This window comes from Pipra filicauda, unplaced genomic scaffold, assembly GCF_003945595.2.
Source record: "Pipra filicauda isolate LSUMZ 115617 unplaced genomic scaffold, ASM394559v2 scaffold217_size2002032_pilon, whole genome shotgun sequence".
NCBI lineage: Eukaryota > Metazoa > Chordata > Aves > Passeriformes > Pipridae > Pipra > Pipra filicauda.
The window spans coordinates 1,450,627-1,463,061 of NW_024104329.1; the positions used below are offsets into that span (position 1 = coordinate 1,450,627).

Consider the following 12,435-nt stretch of genomic DNA (forward strand, 5'->3'; position numbering starts at 1 on the left):
GTTCCCTATCCTGCAGTGGCCCATAAATCCAGTGCCACCTCTGCACAGGGAGAGATGCATATTGTGGGATGCTGTGGGCCATTTTCTCCCTGGGAAGAGGGGGAAAGCCCTGCTGAAAGGCTCCTGGGGCAATAAGTGGCTGCAGCTGTGGGCTCCCTGCCAGCAGCTGTGCTCAGAGTGAGATCTGGAGACCGATCTCGCAGCCAAGACAGCGCCATTCATCGGCACTCAATAAACAAAAGTGCCTTGCTGTTTTCTGCAGGAGATAAGCGTGCAAGGCATAACATTGCTTTCCCTTGTGCTCTCTGTGCTGAGTGTGGGAGCCTGTGTTGGCTGCCAAAGGAGCCGAGGCACTGCTGCTGTGGGACACGCTGTGGACAGGCGGGCGGAACGGGGGCTGCTGGGTGTCAGGCAGCCCTGAGGCTGGAGCTTCATGAGTGTTAGGCACTGGTGAGATGCTGGTGTTTACTGGAGGTTGCCAGTCCTGCAGGATGTGTTGCAGGAGCTGGGCCATTTTGTAAGCCAGTTCATGACATGTTATCCATTAGCACTCCAGGGTCAACCCTGCAGCTCTAAAAGTCCCTTACAAAGGGAGGAAAATTCTACTTTTTTTTTTTTTTTAACACAAACCTGTGTGCCTTGAGCATTAAGGACTTTCCTCCTACTATTTGTTAAGGCATTTGAATCAAATAGCTACTAAGAAGAACAGGCTGTTTCCAAGGAGCAATGGCCAGAGGGGACAGACTATGTACGCTGGTTCACCTGCGTGGTCTTGCAGCCTTGAACTTTCAGGGACAACAGAGCTGAGGATGGGGTTAAAGCTGTCCTTTTCTCACTTCCCATTCAGTCCCCAGATGCATCTACATCCCCTCTCACTTCTGTAGTATCAAGTATCTGCACAGAAAATGAAACCAGACCTGCTGGGTCAGTGGTTTCTGGGTGATTCCCAGCATCCAAACCAATGGCTAGCTGTTAATCTGTTCATTTTATTCATACTGTTTGGCTGTACTCTCAGCAGTCAGATGCTGAATGTCTCCCCTAGTGCCTCTGTGTCGCTACCTTTGGCAACACATCCTGTGGTCCCAATGGAGAATGAGATCAGGTTCAGTTGAGATTGATTTTTCCAGAAAACAATGTTGACCAGTGCTAATTATGTTACTGCCTCTTCAATATTTATCAGCTAAATTGTCTACCAATGTTCTGATACTCATGTATGGCCCAAGAGGCATAACGTATATGGCCACCAGGCCAAGGGAACAGTGCCCAAGCTTGCCTAATCTGGCTTTTTTAAGCGTTGGTTTAATAACCGCACCCATCAGGTGCTTGGGGATTTCACCGGCACTCCATGATTTATTGAAACAGAAAACAATACAAATGGGGAAGGAAGCTGAAAAACGCAACCTCATGAAGGCCTCTTTCTTTGCAGCAGACTGAACTTGACCCATGTCCTTGCAGGGCTGAACCAACCCACGGCCACTCTGGCAGCCAGGCTGAAAGCAGCACAGGATTTTGAGACTCACACAGAGTGAGCTTTGTGATGAGCCAAACACAAATTTGGTATAATGCCCCCATGTATGCCATGATGACAACAAAATTGCCTTGTACAGGAGGTCCTGAGCTCTGCTCTTCGTCTTGTATCAGACACAGACACTGTTGATTTTGAAGCTCCACTCTGTGCCGAACAGTTTTAAATCTCTCTTGTGTCTGTCAGAAGAAAAAATTTGTGTCTGAAAGCAGAGGAAACCTTGACAACCTGGCACTCACTGAATGTGAACTTTCTTCCTCTGCTTCCTTTTTTTATGCCCTCTCTTAAATGCTGCCGGAAGAAATGGGTCCTTTGCGCCATGCAGGTTACAAAGAGCAGTTGTTTTTATGCAGCAGAACCAAAAATAAAAACGTGTGATTGCAGTCCTCCTAAGACACCGCACAAAGATGGACAGTGTTAACCTCTTCTTTGCCAGGGGATGGTACTACCAGTACATCTATGGCATGGCATGCTGTGATAAAGAGTAAAATCTGAGTAAAATCTGAGTCAAATTGCTGAGGTCAGTTCAGCTTTTGTCTGAGCTGGTATACCACAGTGAAACCCACTGATGCCTTTACAAAACAGGGCAGAGCAGGGATGTGCCACCACCAAGGAAAGAAGTGGGAAGGAGTTTTGCAGCTGGGGAGTGAGAAGGAGTGACCACAGCTCCCCCACATTGTTTTGCTCTTCCCCAAACTGGGGGAGCCCCATATCAGTGCCTGTCACAGCAGCCTGCCTGCAACCCTTGCCTCCCTGCTTGCTTTTCCAAGGTCATGGTGGAGACAAGACTGTGGGCTGGACAGACTATGCTGGCAGCTCTCTGCCCACAGCACTTGCATTTTCCTTCTGTGCTGGATGCTCATCCAATATATGCCCATAAAATGGCCACAGTGCACAGGTCTCCTTCCTTGGTCAGGCACCACCCTTCTGCAGTGAGCTTTCCACCTCCTGTGCTGTACCTTCTCATGCTTTGACCAGTCCAGGTTGAAAAGCACACAAGCCGCTCCCCTTTTCAGCTACATCCAATTCATTAGCCTTGGCTTCTCATGCTTTGCTGGCCTCTGGTTTACATCTTTTTCTCACCTTGGGATCCAGGTCCCTGACTGTGATAACAAGCTCCTCTTGTTTTCAGGTGCGTGAACAACTGTGATGTTTCTGGGCTGTTCGTCACGACTCCACATAATTGTCGCTTCCTCTATGTACACAATGTCCTCATTAGCCCTACATGCTCCTGGTAGCATCCTTGTAGGCACTCTGATCATCTCTGATAACTGTGAATTTGTGCTCTGCCAGCTCCTGTGAGCCCTTGGTGCAGAGCCGGTAACTTCACACTCACTGTGTCTCTTATTGGCAAGTGCTGGGTGTCTGTGAGCAGTAAGGGAGGTTCCTACAAATATATTCCCCTGGAGGTCTTTTCCTCTCTCCTTGGTGGTGTTGCACCTGTGGATGTCATAGAATCATAGAATGGTTTGGGTTGGAAGGGACATTAAAGGTCATCTAGCTCCAACCCCACTGCCAAATGCAGGGACACCTTACCCCAGACCAGGTTTCTCAGAGCCCCATCCAGCCTGGCCTTGGAACATTTCCAGGGATGAGACATCCACAGCTTTTCTGGGCAACCTCACCACTCTCACAGCAAAGAACTTGGTCATCCCAAGAGGCACAGAGATCTGTCTGGCTGCTGCTGTCTTCCTTGCCTTCATGATTAGTTTCCAAGGTGTGCTGAAACAGTCCCCATGAGTGTTTTGTCCCAGCAAGGACTCAGGCCCCATAACCTCCTGAAGCCGTGATGGAGCCTGCTAACCCTAAAGGTGATGTCCACCTTTAGCCTGTCAGCTGTCCTGTGGGGCAGCAGGCAGCACAGCACGGTGACCCAACTGCCAGGTCGCTATCCTGAAGGGAATGACAGAATCATAAAATATCCTGAGTTGGAAGGGACCCACAAGGATCACTGAGTCCACCTCTTAGCCCTGCACAGGACATCCCCAAGAATCCCATGTGCCTGAAAGCATTGTCCCAACGCTCCTCGAACTCATCCAGGCTTGGCACTGTGACCACTTCCCTGGGAAGCCTGTTCGGCTGAAGAACTTTTTTCTAATATCTAACCCAAACCTCCCCTGACACAGCTTCAGGCCATTCCCTCGGGTACAGATGGCAGATTTACTATTCTCCCCGCCGCACCGTCGCTCGCCCCGTGTCCCGCCGTGTGCCGCCTCGCCAGATGCCTGTGGGCAGGGGCCGGGGGCGCTCGGAGGGCAGTGCGGGCTGCGGGCACGGCGGGGCACGCCCGGCAGGCCGGGCCCGGGCCGGGGGAGGCGGCGGTGGGCCCCGGCCGCGTTGCCATGGGGACGCGGCGGCCGCCCCGGCGGGGAGGGACCGGCGGCGGCGGCGGCGGCTGTTCCTGCGCCGAGCGCGGCCGGAGGGGGCAGAGCTGAGCCGGGCCGGGCCGCGCCGCGCCAGGAGCTCCGCACCCCGCGCCGCACCGTCCCCGGCCCCGGCGGGAGCCGCCGCCGCCCCGGTAAGTGCGGGTACGGCCTTTCCCCGGCCCTCCGGAAGCGCCGCCGGGCGTCCCGGCACCCCTTCTGCCGCCGGGGTGCCAATCTCCCCCCCCGGCCTGGCCCCTGCTGTACTGGCCCCGTCGCCGCTCACCCCGGCCCCTCACCTCAGGGCTGTGCCGGGCGCCCTTCCTGCACCCCCGCTCCCTGCGGGGCCGTCATCTCGCCCTGGGGGCTGCGGGCTGCCCTGGCCCGCTGTGTACCTCCGGGAGCTCCGAGCTCCCCCGATCTCCCACCTCCCCTCCTCACCCTGGGGGTTTTAAGGCTGCCCAGCCCTTCCCCTCCCCTCCTCCCTGGGGCCGGGGTCCCTCTGCCGGCCCTGGGGGCCCGGCGCTGGTCGCCCCCCGCTTTCCGTGGTGCGGGGGTTGCCCTTGCGGGGCGCGGGGGCTGCAGCCTCGGCGCGCCTTCCTCTCCCTGCCCGCGCCGGGGAAATTGCGGGTGACACGTGTGCGGTGCCACTGAGCCCTTTAGTGCCGCGGAGCTGCTGCTTTTTGTGTTGAAAGCGGCTTCAGAATTTCTCCGGGGCTTCTGGTTTCTGGGGCGATTCGTAGGATTCTCTGGCCGCCCTGGTCGCGGGGCAGGGTCCTGCATCTAAGCCCCTCTGAGCTCCTTCCAGACTCTCCTAAGCCAGATCTGTGCCTCTTTGAGGTAGGTCAAGGTTATTGTGCTCTTCATTCAGTGGATGGGGAAAGTGGAAACACGGACAGACTGTGGGATTTCCTCAAGGTCACCCCGGGAATTGGACCCCAAGCATCCTCTCCTCTCTTGCTGCACCCTCTGCAGCTGCTGTGCTCCTGCTGGGTGAAGGCAAAGTTGTGGAAATCGGATTTTCCAATGCCCCAGGCCTCTCTCCTGCAGAGCCTCTCAGCTTTTATTTTCTACACTTTGCCAGGTGTCAGAGCAGGATTCCAGCTATATTTGTTGGGCCTAATATCGTGTAGCTGTTAAGTATTTACAGTTAAATACTAAGTGTTTTTACCATAGTATGTTCATCTCTGAGAGTCTCTCTGCTGTTAGGATCTGACCTCGTGGCGTTGCTGCTGCAGTTGGGATGATATCTGCAGTGATTTTTGATCACTGCAAGTAACTGTGGCTTTGCCTCTCAGAACTCGCTTCTGGCAAATGCAAGCAAAAGGCAATTGAACTATAGTGGTACTCGGCTGATAACAGTGTATCCTGTGGGACTGGGTGGTGGTTGTCTTCTTGTCCGCTGCTTGTGTTTTGCTTTGCAGGCTGTTACAACGAAGATGTAGACTAGTTTTAATAGGAGGAGTTACTCTAACCTCTTCCCCAGAAAATAAACGCCAGGATATAATGAGGAGTTACCCCTTTGAGTGTCTTGACTGTAGGATTTTTTAACTGCGTGCTACTACTTCTTGTTCACACAGGTGCAGTTTTTTTCTGGTGCTGTGCCCTTGGGCTCATCTGTTCACTGAGTGCCTGTCACAGTAAGGAGTGTTATATTTTGAGGGTGGTGGCAAATGTTGACAAGGATGGCTGGCTGAATTGGAATAGGGAACAAATAAATTGGAGCCCTGCTCTGTTCTGAAGGAAAGTCTGCAGTCTTGTTTGATGTCCAGCAATCTTGTTAATGTCTTACTAAGATGCCAGAACCCTAGAAGATCCTCCTGCTGCCATTTTAAGAAGGGGTAGTGTGCTGTATTAGGTTACTAAAAAGTAGAAATCACTGACAGCTTGTCAAGGCCATTTACTCCTCCTTTCCTGCCGGTATTTAAGTTAGTGGGCAAGATGGTAGAAATATCAAGCTGGCTGGCCAAGGTGACAGCAGCATGTACATGTGGAAACAGCCCCCTGCTCACTTGTGCGTCATGTTTTGTGTTGTAGGTCTCTGGCAGGGCAAAGGTGTGATGGAGTGAAGGCACTGTGATGCAGCAGCTGGTGTTTGGTGTGCCTTGAAGCTGGGGTGCGATGAGGATTTGGAGCTGTGCTCTGATGAGGGTGTTATAACGGGGAAAGTTTTGCTTAGAAGCTGTAAACATTTCATGTGCCTATACAGTTGTTCTTGCATAATTGTTGTCATTCTGAGAATTGTGAAATAGTAGGAGGGCGTGATTTTCTGGAGAAGGGCAACAGCGTTTTTAGGTGGGGAAATGTGCTGTGTTTAGCTACAGTAAAACGTACGTATAGAGCCAGCATCCCTGACCAGGGGTCCACTTCCACAGATTCCCCTAAGAACAACTTTTCCACGACGGCTAAAGCCCAGTCTAGGGAACACCCTCATTGCAGAGTGTGCAATGGTGTGGAAACAGTTAATTGTCTTTGGCACTTCTTGAGGAATATGTTTAGTGCTGATAGCTGGGTGTGCAGCTGCAGGTTGTGCCCGTGGTGAGGGGAAATGATGGGAGCCCCAGGCAAGGAACTATAACCAGATACCAACCCTTTGCACAGCAAAGGGCATAGGGACCTTTGGCATTGGCCAGGTGACCAGGCATTCAGACACAGCAGGAGCTGATGACACAGCAGGAAGACCCCAGACTGTTTGGGTGTCCGAGCTGTAAGAGTATAAAAGCCTTTGTTGGGAGTCTCTCCCAGGAGGCACCATCTCGAGCTGTTTTTTTGTGTTGCTGCACCACAATTTAATTCCTCTAAGGATCCAGACATCTGAGACTCTGCTGTGGTAAACCTAGGGCTGAGCTGGTAAGGAAACCTTGTCTGACTGTGTGAGTGGGGAGTGTGCAGGGAGACAAGTGGGACACCTGTCAGGTCACTGGAGCCGTGCGATGTGAAAGGGCTTCGGTCCCAGCAGCCCCTTGCTGGGGCCCATCTGGGGTGGTGGGAATGTAACTCCTGGAGTGGCTCCTGGATAGTCAGACAGGGAAATTTCCTTAATACACTCTGGATTTTATCTGAATAATCTGCAGACAAGAGGCTGTAAGAGTGACTGATGAGTTGCTCTTTCAGCAGGGAGTGCCTTGGTGTAGTGTAAGGCTGCATGGTCTCCATCTCCGGTTCTCCAAGGGACCAGGCTTTGGGTTTGCTGCTGGGCTGCTGGTTACATGTTTTACAGATGTTGGCAAACCTCTGGACTCTCTTTCACCCCACTGTGGAAATAAAATGCTCTTGGAGGGTAATTGCCAGATTCACCACACTTACTGGAAGATGGTACGTCCTTGTGAAATCCAGGGGATGCAAGGCTTGTGTGTTGGGAAGAAAAGTTTATCAGTGTTGAACATAACTGTGGAGGGACTCACGTCCCCTGGTGCTGGCTGGCAGCAGGTCTACCTTGTTCCAGCAGGATTCTTGCTTTTGTCACTTGATCCTTGGGCTCACTTGGGGGTAGGGAACTGCAAATCTATTGCGCTGCCAACTTTCCAGTTGCCAGCAAGATGCCCTACACAGGGTGTATCTCTTAATGGGCTGGGTTTATCTGCCTAAAATCACTTTGTGCTGCCAGAATGACACAGAAGAGCTTTGAACTAGGCCTCAAGGGAAAAGGAAAAGAGGAGTAAAAATGCAAAATATTTTTGTTCCGGTGTTTAGGAGTGCCTGTGATGGGGAGACGATGTGTAACCAAACTGGATTTGGAATGTCTGGGACAAATGAATTTCTTTGTGATCCTGAGTGCTGCAGTTCATGTGTATTATGGTAGGGTGCTAATGTCCTGTGAAGGGTTTTTCTGCAGTTTCCCCTTTTATAGGCTGTTCCAGAACAGAGAGGCATTTCTTCCTAAGCCTACCTTCTTCCTGGCCTTCGTTTTTCAGGATTTTTTCCCCTGTTTTGTTGATGGGGTGTTTTTATTTTTCATTTGCTTTGTTTTTCCCCAGAATGAAATTTCTACGCAGCTGTGGCAGGTCAGTGGTGTCTCAGAGCTGTGCTCCTTCACCCTTGATGTAGCTCTGGCAGAGGCAGTGGAGCAAATTTGGTTTGCACCAGCGGAGTTTGAGCCATCATGTGGGAGCCCTTGAGCAACAGGAAGAGCCTGGGCTCAAAGCCTTTTTAGCCTGTCATGTACAGGTTTGTTAATGTCCTGTTAGGCTTCCAGTTGGACACGCTTTCCTCCCAGCTGCCTCTACTCCCGTGTTTAATTCTGCAACACTGTGTAAAGACAAATGCCTGCACTGCTCCTTCGATAGCAACAGTGCATGTGGGGAAGAAATTGCCTGGTCACAGCATCCTGCCTTCTGCTACTGCAGGTACATAAGGACTGCTAATTATTCCTTTTACATCTGTGTATGCATTCACCTAAATCCTTAATGGTGCTTTCAGGAAATGCAAAAGCCTGCTTTGATGCCTGTGTTTGCATATTTGGGCTTTCTTAGAAGTGGCCAAACATCTGCACAGTTAGAAGCTGGGAGAGTTGGAATTGTCAATTGCTTATCATGGCAAAGGAGCTAGGAATGCTGCCTATTGAAAGCAGTGCATTGTTTTTATTTTTTACTCTTGAACATGTTGAACACTGTGGCATTCCTCACAAATGGCTTCGTGGACTCCAGCTGGAGCCGGTTGCCTTGTGTGTCTGCAGTGAGACATCAGGAGGTGACTGCAAGCTCCTCTTCTCCTCTGCCAAAGAGGTGTCTGAGATCTGACGGGGCAGTGTGTTTCAACTTCTCTGGTACCTGTGATTTGATGAAGCCATCCTCCTTTGGCAAGGCTGAGTGCTCTGGCTGTGCCTGACTGGACTGGGGACTGTCATTTGGCCATATCCAGCTAACAGTGTGGCGGGTTGCTAGAGCTAATGCTGTGTTGCTCCAGCTAATCCTAACAGCAGATAAATATTTTTTTTCCTGTCCCCTTCTGTTTGTTTTCCAGCACAAAGATAGCAGGAAGAAGGAGGTGGATTGAGCTGTCCAGTGCCAAACTTGGATGTTGCTTTAACCTTGCAGTATTGATTGCCTAGTAGTTCAAGTTATTGGGAAAATAAAGTAACAGGAGGTACAAAAGCTCTAGAAAACAAGGCAAAACCCCAGACAAACCCAGTGAAAAGACCTTGTCACTCTAGGTGGTTTGGATTTGTGTCTGGCAGTTTCCTCTTACACATCTGCAAATATAAAAGCTTTGAACACTTGCTGTCTTACGAGGGCTGTCTACATGGAGATTATATCCTTGGGGAAGGGAGAGGCACCCAGGCAGTGCTGCTTGTTCTATATCAGAAGAAATGCGATGGGATACTGTTTATTTAATTTGTGGGGTCTTGACTGATCTTAACTTAGTGCAGCCTGTGGTAAGCTGCTCACAGGAATGCAATCTTATTTTATTTTGTTAATTTTTTTTTGTCACTGTTTCTTGTTCTCATTTTGGTAGTGCTCCTGTGGGTGGGTGGCTATCTCTTGTCAAAACTCCCTGTGCCCTGCTCCTTCCTTTGGCACTGATGCTGGTGTATGATGTATCAGGACAGCTGTCTGGATTTTTTTTCTTTCCTGTGTCAGAGGCATTTTTCCAGAGGCAGGAGGAGAGAGGCTGGTTTTAACCAAGCTGTGAGTTTCCCAGAATAGCATGCATTCGAGGAGCTGGACATGACTGTAGTCACATTGAAGACTGTGCCTGCCCCTCCTGGAGTTTGACTCCGTGGTTGGGGCTCATACTTTCAATTTAAAGGCTGTCCCAGTTATGAGGAACGTTGTGGACAAGGTGGGGAGAGGGAAGGAGAAGGAAATCTTCCTCTCTTATGCAGGTCACTGGTGCTTCTGCACTGAGTGACTAACTGGCTTGGAGGAGGTGTTTGGGAAGAGAGAAGGTATGTGTTTTTCTATTTTAATTAAAGAACGAAGATAGGAGACTTTCAGCAAATTATTTTAGTAGGAAAGAGATGCTGTGCAAGTGAGCAGTTGGTTTGGATCAAGCCAGAAGGAAGTCCAGTAGCTTGATCCTGCATTTCTGAATTCAACTTCCAGTGAAGCCCTTTTGCTTTGACAAGGGCTATGCTGTGTGGCGTGGAAGCTCCTACCCAGGAGGAGTGCTGGCTTTGTGTGGATAAGCACATGGAAGGAAGCAGTAGCATGTGATGTGCTTAGTCTGGGGCAGCGCATCTTCTCTTTGGCAGAGGGCAGTTCCCTGTTGCCTGACAGGTGTGGTGGGATGGAAACACCTTCTTCAAGGCCATGTGCAGACTGGGAGCATGTTTGGTGCCCTGTTCAGTGCTGCACTCTTTGCTCTGCAGTAGGGATTTATAAAAAAGAAGTAATTGTGTTTTAGGGACAGGCTGTGTCAGGGGCTAATTGTGAATTTGGGTATTGCTTTCTCCTTTGCTACAGATTTAGAGCTTGACCTGGGATAAGCAATAAAATGTCTGTCTCTGATTCTGTTCCCTAGAATGAAATGGGGACAGAAGTGCTTCCAGGGTTTTGCCACTTGTACACAATGGCAATGGCAGCTGTTGCAGAAGGTATGATCTGATGTAGTAAATGGCCTCTTCTTCTAGGTGTTAAATTTCCTTTTTCAATTTGTGTTGGCTTTTTCAAGACAGGGGTAGTAGCTTCCTTTTCCATGCCCTGGGTAAGCTGAGCTCTTCTCTGTTAGGCAACAGGTGCACTTGTTTCATCTTATCCTTTGGGAGTAGCTGTTGTTTATGAAGGCTGTTTTCTAGGGGTAGTAGTTTTTTTAATGGACATAAAACTCATTGTGATGGCCAGACCCCCTTCCCCTGAACTGTCCCACTCGTCTTGTTAGAAACTAAATGTGTGCATGACCTGAGCAGCTGTTGTCTTTTTAATGCTGTTTTTTTATTTTTTGCAGAAACTTACAATGTAGAATCACCAGTGCCCCACTCTGGTTCTTCACAACTAATGGAGAGCTTGAAGGAAATAGCTTGGATACTGAAGTGATAAGCACAACAGAAATGCCAGACGCTATATAAACAACTAAAATCAGCCCCCGGCCCTTCCTGAAAGAGGGATGAGTTGCAGAAATACTTCAACAGATGGTCTGAATTTGACTTTGGAAAGGGGGGAAGAAATGCCAGGCCGCTGCTGAGCTGTGTGTGGGCGCGTGCCCAAGCGCGCCGTGCAGCGTGCAGCCTGCCAGCACGCTCCTGGGGAAGCTGAGCAGGCTGCTCCTGCAGCATCCATGTGCTCGGGAGGCACCTGCGCACTGCTGACTCAGTTTCTGTGGCTCTGCCAGGTCTCTGGTGTGGTGAGGTTCAGCTGTGCCCGCTTGTCAGGCTGCTCTGGTGAAGATGGGCGATGGCCAGTTTGCAGAGGCATGGGGTCAGCTCACGGAGAGAGGCTGCGGAGCTGCTGTGCAGCTTCTGAGGTGTTGCTTGGCACACGGGTGAGATTGTAGGGAGGTCATAGGGTGCAGTTACCGGGACCTGTGTCAGTGCAAATTGAGCTGGTCTGGAGCTGGAAACAAATGGATCAGCTGTGCTAAAGGTCACGTGCTGTTTGGACACACCTCTGCATATATGTGAGCTGGCAAGCTTGCTGGCAGCTTGAAAGGACGTGCGATAGGAGAGGGTTTCCATGTCATGGCTGGGGACTCTGATGAACTCCCGCAGAGCTGGCTGCTGTGGCCAGCCTTCCCTCTTCCTCTCCCCTGATGAGGTTACTGCTCTTGCAGGGGAAGGAGAACATGGGTTCCCCAGATGGGACTAGACCTGGGGTCCTGACACCAACCATGGCAGCAGCAGAGTGGTGCCTCACCTCGTGAGTGGCTCTGCTGTGAGGCAGGCAGGTTCCCATGTCAGTAGCCACAGCTGACTCTGAAGGGGTGGTGCAATGAAGCCCAGAAGTCCTTGTCCAAGGACCTCTTGAGCAGAACCGTGTATCTGATTCCTGCATTGCCAAACCATTGTTAGTCTCCCAAGGCAACGTGCCTGCTACACTTCTCACTGGCACGACAACTCCTTGTGTCTACTGCTGCCTGCTGTTCCTGCCACTCGCTGTTTGATGAGACAGTGTTGGTTGGTAGTTAGAGCAGAGTTGTGAGGTGTCCTTCAGGGATGATTTTTGTTTGGAAACTTTCTGAAGACAGGTCTAATTCTTAAGCAATGCAAGATGAATTGCTTCACTGAGGATGTGTCAGGTAAATTCTTGTGGATACATCTGGCAGGTAGCGGCATTGCACTGCACATGCGGAGTAGCCAGGTAAGACATTTAATGTCTAGAGAAGGATTTCTTTTCCTCTCACTCTTTTTCCTTTCTTGTGTTACCCATCCCCTTGCACTCTGTTTAGGTGAGCAGGACTGCATGTGTTTTCATTTGTCTGTAGCCTCTGAAATATGTTATCTTCCTGCTGGGAATGCCTTGCCTGCCTTGCAGTCTGCTAATTCAGAGCACTCTGGGTGAGCAGGGAGCCAGCGAATGGACTGTGCCATAGACTCTGGAGCCATCAGGCGGTGGTTGCAGTCCCCTTGACAATTCCTCCACTTGTCACAGAGTGCGTACAAGTTTCCCTGGA

General features: G+C 50.7%; 1 protein-coding gene and 1 long non-coding RNA gene across 3 annotated transcripts in view; one reads left to right on the forward strand and one right to left on the reverse strand.

Moving 5' to 3' along the window:
* Window positions 1–1,323: 1,323 nt before the first annotated feature.
* LOC120323237 lies at window positions 1,324–3,046 on the reverse strand. Its single transcript, XR_005563528.1, has 2 exons — window positions 2,609–3,046; window positions 1,324–1,704 (listed from the first exon to the last, which is right to left on the reverse strand). It is a non-coding gene; the product is annotated as an uncharacterized LOC120323237 (long non-coding RNA).
* Window positions 3,047–3,944: 898 nt separating this feature from the next.
* The window catches only part of SLC25A22 (solute carrier family 25 member 22), a 51,054-nt gene continuing 42,563 nt past the window's right edge, over window positions 3,945–12,435 (forward strand). Inside the window, exon 1 of one of the 2 annotated variants that reach the window (XM_027727729.2) lies at window positions 3,945–4,043. The gene's annotated coding sequence lies outside the window, so the exon portion shown is untranslated. Of the gene's footprint in view, window positions 4,044–4,703; window positions 4,729–12,435 lie in introns of those variants that run through there. The other variant, XM_039381191.1, reaches the window with a different exon arrangement.